The sequence below is a fragment of the Poecilia reticulata genome, chromosome 19 (assembly GCF_904066995.2).
Source record: "Poecilia reticulata chromosome 19, P_reticulata-male-v2, whole genome shotgun sequence".
Lineage (NCBI taxonomy): Eukaryota > Metazoa > Chordata > Actinopteri > Cyprinodontiformes > Poeciliidae > Poecilia > Poecilia reticulata.
This window is the reverse complement of record NC_088848.1, coordinates 8,541,788-8,554,762: the sequence shown is the minus strand read 5'-3', so window position 1 is coordinate 8,554,762 and position 12,975 is coordinate 8,541,788. Positions and strand designations below refer to the sequence as shown.

General features: G+C 39.4%; 1 long non-coding RNA gene across 1 annotated transcript in view; it reads left to right on the top strand.

Moving 5' to 3' along the window:
- The window catches only part of LOC103481474 (uncharacterized), a 98,603-nt gene extending 86,188 nt beyond the window's left edge, over window positions 1–12,415 (top strand). Inside the window, exon 4 of the long non-coding RNA XR_536307.2 lies at window positions 12,270–12,415. This is a non-coding gene — a long non-coding RNA (uncharacterized LOC103481474). The remainder of the gene's footprint in view (window positions 1–12,269) is intronic.
- The last annotated feature ends 560 nt before the right edge of the window (window positions 12,416–12,975 follow it).

Sequence of the window (12,975 nt, the reverse complement as noted above, 5' to 3'; positions counted from 1 at the left end):
AACATGGAATTTAGCAGAAGCTAATGCTAAAGGTTTGAAGCAGCCCTGTCAGGTTCCTGACTTCAGTTTGTGGATTGAGCTAAACATTACGTTTTGTGGGTTCACTCTTTGAGGCTGCGGGCCCACCATGATTGGTTTCCTGCCCGCATTTGGGTGATGGTATGGAGGCTTGTAAAACTGAAAGCCTTTGGGCTCTCCACCAAAGAATAATGATCTAAATAGCAGAAATATATGAACAGCTCGATAGCAACTATAGCAAGAATTTATTTACTGTAATGCCAAAATATTTTTTTCACTGATCATTTACAAAAAAAAATCAAAAGTTTCGACTTGCATTTTTATTTCGACATAAGTAAAATCAGAAGTTATTCAAAAACATTTTTTTTTGACTCATCTCCCACCATAGACGTTTTGGTTGAATGAAAATCATTTCAAATCTAATTCTCTCAGGAGTATGAATAATTTTAGGCTCAACTGTAACTCTGCTGACTCTGCAATAAACCAAAAACCAGGGAGTTTACATATGACATCAAAGGCCTTTTAATATAAATTACTCTCAGGGATCAGACAGGATGAAGCACAGCATCTGTAACATGTTGCCTGCATGGGACTATTGAACATTTCTGTGAAAGGCCATTCGGACCGTGACAGCAGCAAAACGACAGTCGGATCAACTCAAACATCTGTAAACAACCACGATTCATCTCCCAGATGAGATCCACACAAAATGTTCAGGTTTGATGTTGGCGTACCTGTCAGGAGCGGCGAGCAGAAGGAGGAAGCTGCTTTGTTCGTTGGGCGATATCCTTCCTCACGGCGGCAGTGAGGGAGAACGCCCTCCTCACACAAAGGGTAGTCTCACTCCTTCACTCTGTTTATTTTTAGTCATAACATCCACCACAATTGAAAGTGCAGGTCAAGGTGAGGCTAGGACACTTGTGAAGAGGTGGGGTGGATGAGGAACAATAAACAGATGTTCTTTGATGATAATTGCAGAGAAGGGAAAAGGATTGTGGAAAGCAGGCTTTTGTGAAGCGTTCAACTTGTTGAGGCTGTCCCTCCTGCCCCTCTGGGTCCTGGCGGGGGCTCGGGGGTGTATGCTGTTATAGCCCCAGGAAGCAGAGAAGGCCTGCTGGTGCCATTACCCTTATTCGCCAGAACACACATCTGTTCACAAGAGCGGCCACAAATTTGAATGCCAATACTCTTGCCTTAAACTGGCTGGAAGAGGAGAAAGAGTTTGTGTCACTCAGCGACAGTCTTCTTAGCATATAAGGTTAGGGAGCCGTAGCCTTTAATCAACTGTGGTTGTCAGCAGGCGCCCTTTACAATGGAGCCGTAACGACAGGCTGCCAGTATTACAGCCGATGAGCAGCAGCAGCAGATGATTGATTTGTGTAAATCATTTTCTTTTTTTTTGCTCTCTCTCACTCTTTTATGAGCATCAGCAGCGGCGGAGAAATGTAAGGATACGGTCACAGGATTAAGTATGGCTGCTTCTGGCTGTCCTTGTGATTAATGACCTGCCTCGGTGTTCGTCTGTCAGTAAAAGGAGCAGACGGTCTCACCACGTCTAAACAGGTGATACAGGTGACAAAAACATGTCGTATCGTCATTTTAAAGTCGTACGGCTCTGATTTTGATTTGTCAAGCTGATCACTGTTTTTAATTTGAATTTCAAATCAGGATTATTGACAAACATTGGCCAGAGTTTTAATTTGTATATAAATGAAGTGGAGCATTTAGATGTTATCGTATTGGATATTAATTTGAAAGTTATTGATTGTTATGCGTCTCTAAATTGAGTAAGCTTAAGAATTTTTAAAGTGTACTGCAGTAGATGACTCCTGGCATAACAGCACTCATATAGGTTAGGTAGAATCTGGCAGCTATAGGCCAAAACCAAAGTGGACTTCTACCTTCAGGCCCCTTCACTTGCCCAAAACCAAGACTATATGTATTTTAAAGGGGTGGTGTTATGTATTTTCCAGGTACTCAGTGCCATTTTGTTGCACAAGAAGGTAAGCAGGTTACCTTTCATAAAAATGATGTATATATCAAACATGACTTTAAACAAATTTGACTTTGCAATTTGACCTCATAACACCATTGCTTCTCCACTATGTTGTTTACAACCGTTCTTAGAAGAGTTGAACTGAGAAGTAGTTCGTCTGATGAGCTCAGCGGACGAGCAGCTCCGTCAGGTATTTGCTAATTGTTGCTGCCGCTAGTCTGGTGAAGCTGTGTGGGGAGAGCTGTGGAGGAGAGGTCGAAACTCGGCTGGAGACTGCAGCTCCGAGCAGGAGCTTTGTGGAAATAGGCAGTACTTTTTCACAGCAAGTGTTAGGTTGCCATGGAAGATTCAAGAATTTCTCAAACGTGCATGAAAGAAATAAATCTACAATCTATATGATGAGGGAATAAGATTACACCATGATATAAACCTCAAAAGTTGATTTTACATAATATCCAACCTTTAGGTTCCGTAGTATGCTAATATATAATTAATTGCTGAACAGAGGATGATCTTCGCTTTCAGACTCGAACTGTTCTTAAGTGAGGCCATATTGTAGGCTTAACTGAATCGAGCACATCCACTCTTCTCCCTGTTTTAATTATGACTCTCGATCTCAGATATTGATAGAAACGTCAGTCTCTGTGTACGGCTCGCTGTCTTGTTAACCAGATATTTGAGGAACACTTCCCTTTTTCCCGGGGATTTTTCGTTCTTGTGTCTCCTGACCTTCTGCATTAAATCAGATAGCACGCAGAAGCTGTGAGGGAAGCAAGAAGGAGGGAAATTGAGCCACTCTACATCTATCTCTCCCCAAGGGGAGTCGTGTTTCTCTTTGCACCATTTATTTGAAAGCTATCATTTCCTGGGATTCATGGCTGAAAAATGGCATTGATTCTCTGGATGATAGATGCTAAGTGTCCGCCTATCGACATGCCTATTGACAGGCCTGTGTAAATTCAGCATCTTATTACCCTGCTGGATAAATGATACACCTTGTGAACAAGGGGGCTGCAGCTCAGTCGATTTCGTAGCGTCTGAACATCATAGCGCCCAGTGTCACCGCTAAGCACCGAGCAGCGTTTTGTCAAAAAACATCCTATCTTCCTTTCTGCTGAATAATTAAACATAATGAGACAGACAGATGATAACATCCCTCTGCAAAGCATTCAGCTGTTAAATAGAAATAACTACTAAACATTTTATTCATTACTGCGCTGCACCTCAGAAGGTCAAATCTTAATCTAAAGCTGTTTTTTAATCTAATATCTCTGCCTGGAAAGTTTGCTGTAGCATTAAAGTGACTTATGCGAAGCCCTAAACCGACCCAATGTGCTCCGCAGCTTCTATACTGCATTGTTTACAAGGGCCATTTTTCTTTGACTGTGTAAGGTTTATTGCATCTTAATCCTACCCCTTTTGTAGCACTGCCTGCAAGGGCGTTAAGTAATGTCCCACTGTCAGCGGCTTTCTCTCTCTCAATTTGTTTAACAGTAATACACAATTTAACCTTCAGAATAGCATTTGCAGGTTCATAACACTTGGAACAGGTGTAATTTTTCTAACAAACACGTCGGCAATGTGACCCTATTTATCTGTGTTTCTTGTAATATATTGTATTAATCTGCAACCCATTCATGACCCATTATTTTAGCTGGACAATAATTCACTCTTAGTGTTGCGGGAAATCTTTTCAGTCCAGTTGTGCTTCGGTGTTCCAGCTTGTGATCCATTGGAGTTTGACTTTATAGCCTTTTGCACAAGAATCCATGAGCCATTATAGGTTATGAGGAGTGAAATGGGCTCTTGTGAGGCACTCAGTTGAAAAGAAAAGAAAAGGGAAAAAAAATCCGGCTTTATTGCCATCTTTGATCTTTAATGGTCTTCTGATGGCTTTCATTCAGACACAGGAAGAGCTGATAATTACTGCTGAAGGTGAGAACTTTATATGCAGTTATCATGTTACTTTTGCACATTTGGACATGTAATTAAGTTTTTTTTCCAGGTCAAAGTGATGAGGTAAAAAAACAACTACAGTCATTTATAAATCTTAGAATAGACTTAAAGATTTTCATACACGTCATCAGATATTGGTTCCATGGCCTTTTACAAGTTGTAGTGAAATCACACACGTTTGTAACCATCAACATGGTAGTGGCACAATTCTGCTTGGATATTTAACCACTTTTTTTCTTATCATATGAAGTGGAATCCATAAATTGTCAACAAAGCTGGGGTTTGTGCCATTCCCAAGGCTGCTCTCTTTTAGATGGTAATTGTGATCATTGTCCTGCTGGAACACCCATTTATGTCCAAAAGTACAGCACTTTCTTCATTATTACATCTTCTTTCCATACACCAGCACCACTGCCAGTAAGATGTCCCCTCTGCTTAATCCATCCACCACCATGCTGACACATTTATAAGGTTTAAAAACCACCTTTACGAATTGAATCCTCTTGCCGTTGTGGTTAAACCGCTTACTCTTTGTCTTATCAAAAGTTCTTCTCTGGAAGGTATTTAGCATTTGTAGGATGGTTTTTGAATGAGTAAAACAGGATGACATTAGCTTCCTGGAATGGGACCAGACTAAACCCAATTGAAAGTGGATGGGCTATTCTTAAAAGTTGGGTCTATGTCAAGAAACCAACTAATTTAAATGAACTCTATGATGTCCAACTAGATATCCAGGTCAAATATTTGGGCAGAATTATGCCAAGAATCTTGCTAGAAAATATTTATTCAAATATTAAATATGGTGTGGGAATAATTTTAACTGCTTAGATTAGATCGCTAATAAACAAATTCACACAAGTGCACCAGTTTCTTTGAAAAGAAATGTTTAAAAGCCATAATAAAATACTTCTGCGCCTGATGAATGCCTTCTTTATAATTTTTCAGGTCAGCATCAGCAGCCTAATCAATGCACCCAGGTCTAGTCATTCAGTCAAATGCAGGGGATAAAGCTCAACTGCAGTCATAATTGTATTATTTTAAAAGCAGAGCCGCGCGGTTACCACAAACTGAGCTGCTGCACCAACACTTACTTCTCCTTCTCATTCCAAAGATAAATTAGCTGCTTCTAAATAATGCAGTGAACCCTAATTCTCTTTGATTAGTGGCGAGTTAGATGATGGCGACCCACTGAAATTGGTCATCAACATAAATAACGAGCGAATGAACTGATAAAATGCAAAGTCCTTGGCCGTCATAAATCAAACGGAATCTACTGGCCGTGGAAGCGGGTGGAATTAGAAGTCCATGCTCCTATTAATTATGTTGCCTTCTGAAGGCGACAGCGTGATAAATCAGCGCTGAAAGGCCCTTCACTGGCTCAGCCTGAGGAGTTCGACTGCCTGCAAATTGCTTTGTGTACGCTCCTAATTGTTTCTTAAATAACCCACCTTTTTGAGGCAGGTTAGAAAGGTACTCTACCAAGACGGGTCAAGGAAGTCAGTGTTGCTCTCTCAGTCTTTCTGTGACATATTGTATTATTGCTGTATTCGGTGAACAGTTTAAGTTCAATATAAAAATGTTTTAAATTGGATTCAGTATATGGTCTGAATTTTTAGTAGCTGGACTTTGTAAAGTAGTTATTAGTAATCAGTGTCTTTATTGCATTAGGTAGATTTTTTTTTAATCAAAGTGAGAAGTAAGGGTGTAAAATTTTCTTGAAAGAAAATAGAGATATTTTTTGGGTATTCCTATTCTGAGTACTCAGAATATGGACTACAGCAGATTTCAGACTTTCAAAATTAACTCAGAGTTCCCACAAATGATAGACAACACTTTAAATTAGCAGGTTGTAAACCCATATTCTTTTGCATTTGACTTTTAGTTTTCCAAACTAAGCAACATCTGTATCACAGGATTCCTACAGATTTTCTTTGACATAAATCCATTATTTTCTGAGCTAGTAGTTCCAGGGAAACGTAGTTGGTATGAAAGACAGCTAGATCAATAGATGGATGGATTGTTGGATTTATGTTTTACAGAACTATGTAGGGCATACAGTCTAGATATACAGATAGTTTCCCATGCTCTGTTTTTATTAGTCATGCTTATTCGGGCCTTGAAAATGTTTGAGTAAAACACATAAATCAAATTGCGTACTTTTCCAGGTTGTGTCAGACTACGTCGTTCCTGGATGTTTGTATGCAGTATTAGATGTGCAGAGGCTGATATGCTAACAACTGCTCCGTTGCAATACATTTTTAAACAACTTTGGAAGAGTTTACCTCACCTGAGTCATTTGCAATCCTCGTGTCAAATACAGTAAAATCAAATGGATAAAAAAAATGTAATTACTTCTAATTTTGTGCCATGTAATAATGATCCTTTTGTGTACTAAGACTGAGACGTTTGCCTCTTAAAGTACAATCAGCTATAAAATACTGCATTTGGCCCAGCAGCTTAACTTGCTTGTTGAGCAGCAGTAATCATCTAGCATTTAGTTTAGGGTTTCCAGGGTGCTTAGCAGGAACGTGCAGTAAAGTTAAATTGTGTGTGCTGTCTGAAACGCCAGCGGTCATACAATGTCAGTGTACGGCTTTGTGCTTCTGTCAGGGTGTTTGATGAAGGACTGAGTGCTTTGATCTACTGACAGCTCTACAGAGGAAGTGTGTGTGTGCGTGTGTGTGTGTATGTGCAGGATTACAACTTCTGAAAGTTTCCTCTATCCTTTTTTAGAGCACTAATACAAAATGGCTCATTGCAAAGGCCCTAAAGTCTCCAATATAAATACCATTAACAGTTTCTCTTCTTCAAATTCTTTTAAACTTTGCATTAGGTTTGTTCTATTTTTCTGCAAGTGTGAGCAAGTCATTGTTTTACGTGCTTAAAAAGTAAACCTCTTTTAGATTTCTAACACTTTTAAATACCGAAAGCATTAAAAATAGATACATTCTAATGGATCTTTACCAGTGTTTTTCAAGGTGGATATTAATTAGGTGCTTTTGTACAACAAGAAAAGCCAACAAGTGATAGCTTGAGCAGACACAACAGGTAGAGCACCAAAGCAACTGCGAGTGTAGTTTATGCACATAAAGTTTATCAGGTAAGAAAATTTATTGTTTTACAAATAAAAAGCTGCGGGGATGGTTTTATTTTTTCTTTCTGTGTCTGAGCTAAATGAAACAAGAAATATTTCAATGTGTTTCAAGTGTTTTCATGTCCTTTCCAACCATCACATGTGCCATTATGCTGAAGTGACCTCTTATGGACACGTGACATGTTGCTGTGGGGAAAACAAAACAGTAAATGGACTTTTAGAGGGTGGCTGACATGATAGATGATATGCTTGCGATATTGTTTGACAGTTATTATTAAAGCAGTATAGTTAAACCCCCTCTAATAAAACATGTAATGATCATTTGTTGTACATTGAGATTTAAGCTTACTTGGATTTGTCAGCTCTCAAAGCTACTGGTCCAAAACCACATTTCTCCTGATTTCACCAGACAGTTAACTCAAAAAATATGAATTCCTCTTATCTTTAACTTTTGCCAACATGTTTATTCAGAGGGATGCACGGTGTAGCAGTTAACACTGTTATATTGTAGCAATGCAAGATATAATGGCACGAACATTGGTACCAGCCAATGCTAGTCGTTTTTTAACATTACTAAATAAAACTGGGTCAATATTAACAACCAATATCTATTTCCATCATGTTGCCATTTGTTTTTGAAGTGGTAGGAGTGGAGGTTGGTCATGTGGTGAAGTCAACAGGGTGGTTGTTTTTTTTCCCCAAGTTTTCAAAAACATACAAAATCTGTACATATTGGTTATCAGTCATAACGACAATATTTATTTCAGATATCAGTGTTGGCTCACATTTTCATATCACTGCATTCTTAGTTGTAGCAAGAGGGTATTGGGTTTAAATCCCAGCCTGAGTTTGCATGTTCTTTCTCAGCAAGCGTTGGAGAACGTCTCAGTGTAACTGCATGTCCACGTTAGGTTATTCCCCCTTGGGAGTGAATGAGACAGTTTGTGTGTGCAGAGCTGATTGTCGTCTGTTTTGCCTTGAGACAGACTGGTGACCTGTCTAGGGTGAATCGTTCTCACCCAATGACTCTTGGAGATAGGCATCAGCCCCTCTAGGTACCTGGATGTTTCTTCTGACTGGAAGTAATGCTAACCTCATGTAGTAGAGGTCTGACTTGAGTCTGATAAAGAGTCTGTGGATTGAGTTAAAGATTAAGGTGTTGGCAAGGAGGTCATCCAGTCTTGAAGACTTGGAACTCATTACCAATGATAAACCACGAGGACACTTGGACTATGCAGTTATAACATAGTTATTACTGCATAGTTATAACTAAATATGTTTGAGGATTGTAAAATAACCAGTAACATGCAATTTTTTTCAAAAATAAAATGTCAACAAAAACATATTTTTTAAGAGATATTTGATGAGACCTTTATCTTATATCTTTTGAGAGATGTCTTAAATGACCATATTTCACGTCCTTACATGCCAAAGATATGAATAATTTTGGGCCCAGCTGTGTATGTGTTGATGTTTGTCCTTCTGGTGACATTCAGGCAAGTCACTGGTTGAGGTTTGAGTTTAAATAATGTTCCTGTGGGCTTGGAGGAATAATGGTCTGGGCTCTCGTGACATTGCGTCAGTGCCAAGGTGACTGACTCGAGGACTGATTGCTCCCTCTGTCTCCCCCTCTCTCTCTCTCTGTCCATTCCCCCTTCTCACCCTGTCAATAAGCATCCTCTTGTCTGATGGAGTCACATCAGGGCAATGCAGCTGACACCATGGTGTCTTTATTTCCTGCAGCAATCCTTTTACAACACACATCAGTGGTGATTAATACACTGACAGCAGCCGGGAGGTTACTCTGCCCCCCCCTTACTGCCAGCCAGCTACTGTTTCTGACAAACACACTTCTCACCTTACGTACCTAAACACACTTTATTGCACCTTCTTCCTTAATATATGGTTTTCATCAGGAGAAAGTAGAGAAATGGTGCTTCTACATTCTTCTTTACCCAGTTTAGAATTAAGTGATGGGAGCAGATGATGTTTGCTACTCCAAATCTGTCTTTTACATTAAGCACAACCTGTTTGTCCCACTTGCAGCTGTCTGCGCAGTTATTAAACCAGAGCTTTTCCGATTTAAATTTATGGCACCCATTATGCAGGAATTTACATGTCCAGGTGTTGCATCTGTTTGGCTTCAGGTAGGGGTCACTTTGATTTATTAATATCCACAGTTTCATCTGCTAGACAACCATTGACATATTGTCACCCAGGGCAGCTTGTCTCTCTGTCTTCAACAGCTGTGACAACCTGTGTGTTATTAACTCCTCGACTGATTATGCAGAGACACAGACCGAATGTTCCCCCGTCTGTGGGGTCAGATTAATGCCCATAATAGCCAATAAACAGCAAATCATAGACTTGAAGCTGAATGTGGAGTTTCTCATTATGTCTCATCAACACCTGCTTTGGAAATCTTGTGGAAGAAGAGATAAGTTAGCGGTCTTCAGGGGTGATAAGACCATCTGGGTCATTCTGTGCCATATGTTCACACTTTGTCACTGTTGAACAGTTTCAGGAAAATGTTTTTTTTTATTCTTTGTATGACTGGGAGATATGCTATTTAGCTGCTCAGCTCTTCAGATTCGCTACTTACAGGATAATGCAGCAATTGAGTGCTTTGTCCAATTATTTTTATGAATCAAAAGCACAAATACCTTTGTGCTTTTTGAAATTAAATGTAGTCAACTATTTGTAAAGATTAACCTATGAGTAAAGATGTCCATTTTTGTTGTCAGATCTTCCAGGACATGTTCTAACAAAATTAAATGTAAGCATTAAATTAAACAAAAGTCTTCTTGAGTACTAGAGATGCACTGATTAGAGCCTTGCACCCCATTTCTGATCTATTTCTTTGTATGAGGATTAAAATAATTACAAAATAGAAATTTTGAGCTCTTTTTAAGGTGGGATTTGGTTGCTATATCCAAATCAGGATTTGTATCTAAGAACAACACTACAAACCCATTTTGTATTCTAGTTGCAAGCTGGAAAACAAGTGAGCTTTGCTATTTCCTGTGGTGTTAATTATTATTAAGGTCATGAGTCAGAATTTCATTATTCATGTATTCAAACACTGCAACATTTTCATAGTTTCTTTTTTAGTATTATGTATCATACTGGTTTATTATGATTCATACTTTAAAAGTGACTAATTAATAGTTTATTTATCTAGCTTTCACAACCTTTTATGCACACAACGAATATTTAAGACACTGAACTCTTGGCAGCCTCCAATTTCTCTGACAAAATTAAGATTAAACTAGGCATTTTTTTATTCTAACGGAGAAGTAGGAAACATTTTGCAAAAAGAATGCATTGTCTTTTATTAGCAATTAGCAGGGTTAGCATTACTAACTAGTCAAGTGTATTCCCTGAAGTTTGTAGACATGTCTCTTAGCTAAACCCTGACTTGAAAAGCCTGTCAACATAATCCAGATTAAATCCAGCTCTGTCCCTGACACATTGCAGTACTGCAGTAGAGGGTGAAGCTGTTTTGACCCTCTCTCTGTTTCTCACACGTTAAATGAATAGCTGACATTGGTTGTTGTGTTTTAAACCTTACAGTAGCTTCATACATTTGTTTGCTTAATTACTGACAGGCTGGGTTAGGGTTCCTTCCCCCTGTAACAACTTCCACACCAAAGAGTGTTCAAAGTCGTACTTTCGAAAAATGATTGGATTTTTAACTTTCTGATTGGCTGGTGACCCGTCAGGGCCATTCGAGCTAGGAATGATGAGATTGCTATTTCCGTAAAATTTCACAGAACATCTCAGAATATTAGGGAATACGGCAGAAAACCCAGTCATTACAGAGCATGTAATCTATTTTGGCCTCATACAACACAACTTCCACACATAAACTCCCAATCAGCAGGATGGACTTCTGAAGCCCATTGATGACCCCAGTTGTTAGGAGCCAGCAAATCTCACACGCTGAGAGATTGTCCCCTCCAGATCCCCAGATGCTACTCCCACCTTCTATCATTAACTCGGTGTCGGAGATCATAATTAGATCTCCTTGGGGCATAAGTCATATTTTGTATCCGGCCAACATTTTTAAAAGTTGTCATTCTAATTATGCAATCCGAGGCATCATGAGTCAGGTCACTCTTTTATCAGTGTCATGTAATTGCTGTGACTTGTCTTCAAGAAATGTTTCCCAGTGCAACAGCACTCTGCCATGACTCATAGTAAGAGTAAAGCTATGCAGTTAGGTTTGACTTCATCCTCTGCTCCTTCTGTAAAGCGCAATCATAACCTTCTCCGACGGCAAAAAAGGACATGTTAATGTGATTTGACAAGGGCATATTATGCACAACAAATATGCATAATTTGGCAAAAAATGGAACAGAAAATTGGAAATAAAAAAGGAACAAAGTAGATTTACATGGTTGGGTAGCCTGAATGTCTGCTATCATATTCTCTCCTGCCGCCTGCATAAAAAGCCACAGAACTGTAACAATGGGTATCAGTGGAAAGTGCTTTAAAGTTAAAGCTGATGGATGGCTTGTCAAAAAAAATAATTGCACTGGTTGGAAACTGGGTCTGCGTGCTTAGAAGGGGGAGAACAGGATCTACAGAGAGGATGATGGGAAGTGACAGTGGTCTGTCAAGACGTAGTGGCTGCCCAGAGTAGTGTGAAGCCCCAGCTAGAAGGTGGCAGAACAGAGCAGGCTGTCAGAGCGGGAAAGTGCCTTTAATACATTGAAAAGAAAAGGAATCCGCCTGTCAGACCTGTTCAGCCAGTCAAGGGAGGAGGAGGGAGCATGGAGGAATAGGTGTAGACATGGTAGAGCTGGACGGAGCCAGCCATGCCACTGGCCTGGCTACAGGAACTAACCATCTAGCCGACTGAGATGGATTGTGAGCTGCTTGAGGCGGCTACCGGCTCCAACTGGTTCCTTTTGCTGTGACAATTCATTAATCAGTTTGACGGATGTGGCCTTATTGCATGGGATATTTGACTCTTGAGTGATTGGATTGTCCAGTGCATTTTATTATTAGAGCAGTTCAGTGACAAACGTGGCCCTGTTGTAAATAACATAAGCCAGTTATTTTTAAGATGTGTGAGCTGGATTGAATTCACTTTTGATGGTATAGGTGTCAAAAACATTCCCCTGAAATTTTTCGTCCGTATTGACGTTACTGCAGCAGCGCATTCATGACAATAGTTTCCTTTTTCACCATTTCCCACAGGGGCTCTATTGGATTGAGATCTGGTCACTGTGGAGGTCACTGGAGGGCAGTGAACTCACTGTTGTGCTCATGAACTCAGCAGAGATGTGCTGGAAGTGGCCATCAGAAGATGCTCGCACTGTGGATGGACTTCATCATTAACAAAAGAAAGGTAGGCTTTGGCACTTATCCAACCTCTTACATGTTGAATTTATTTAGTATTATATAAAAATATATATACCTTTTGCAATTAACTAATGTAATAATAATAAAAAAGTTTTCCTAATGCTACTATTGCTGAAAAAACCTTGGATTTAAAATTTCAACTAATATTTCTTAATAAATTATTGCTGTTACGTTAACGCATTACTTCAAATGCATCTTAATACTGCAAAATTGCAACCACATGTAGTAGTTCTCAATTAAAACTTTCGATGGTAGCAAAGGGTTTTGATGTGGTCCTTGGTATATGTGAAATATACAACAGGAGGTACTGAGGTAGTATCAGGTCAACATGGGTTTTCAGGCAAATTTGTGGACATAGTCTAAAAGGGGTTAAAGTGTGCTCAGTTGATATTAAGGGACCTTAAGTGTGGCAAAATGAAACTTTTCTGCACCAAGCAAACACCAGCAGCCTGAACTGTTGACACTGGAAGCGATAGATTCAGACTAATCAATCCTCAATTTCTTGTCTTTAGCAGATACATTAATTGCAGCAAGTGATTAT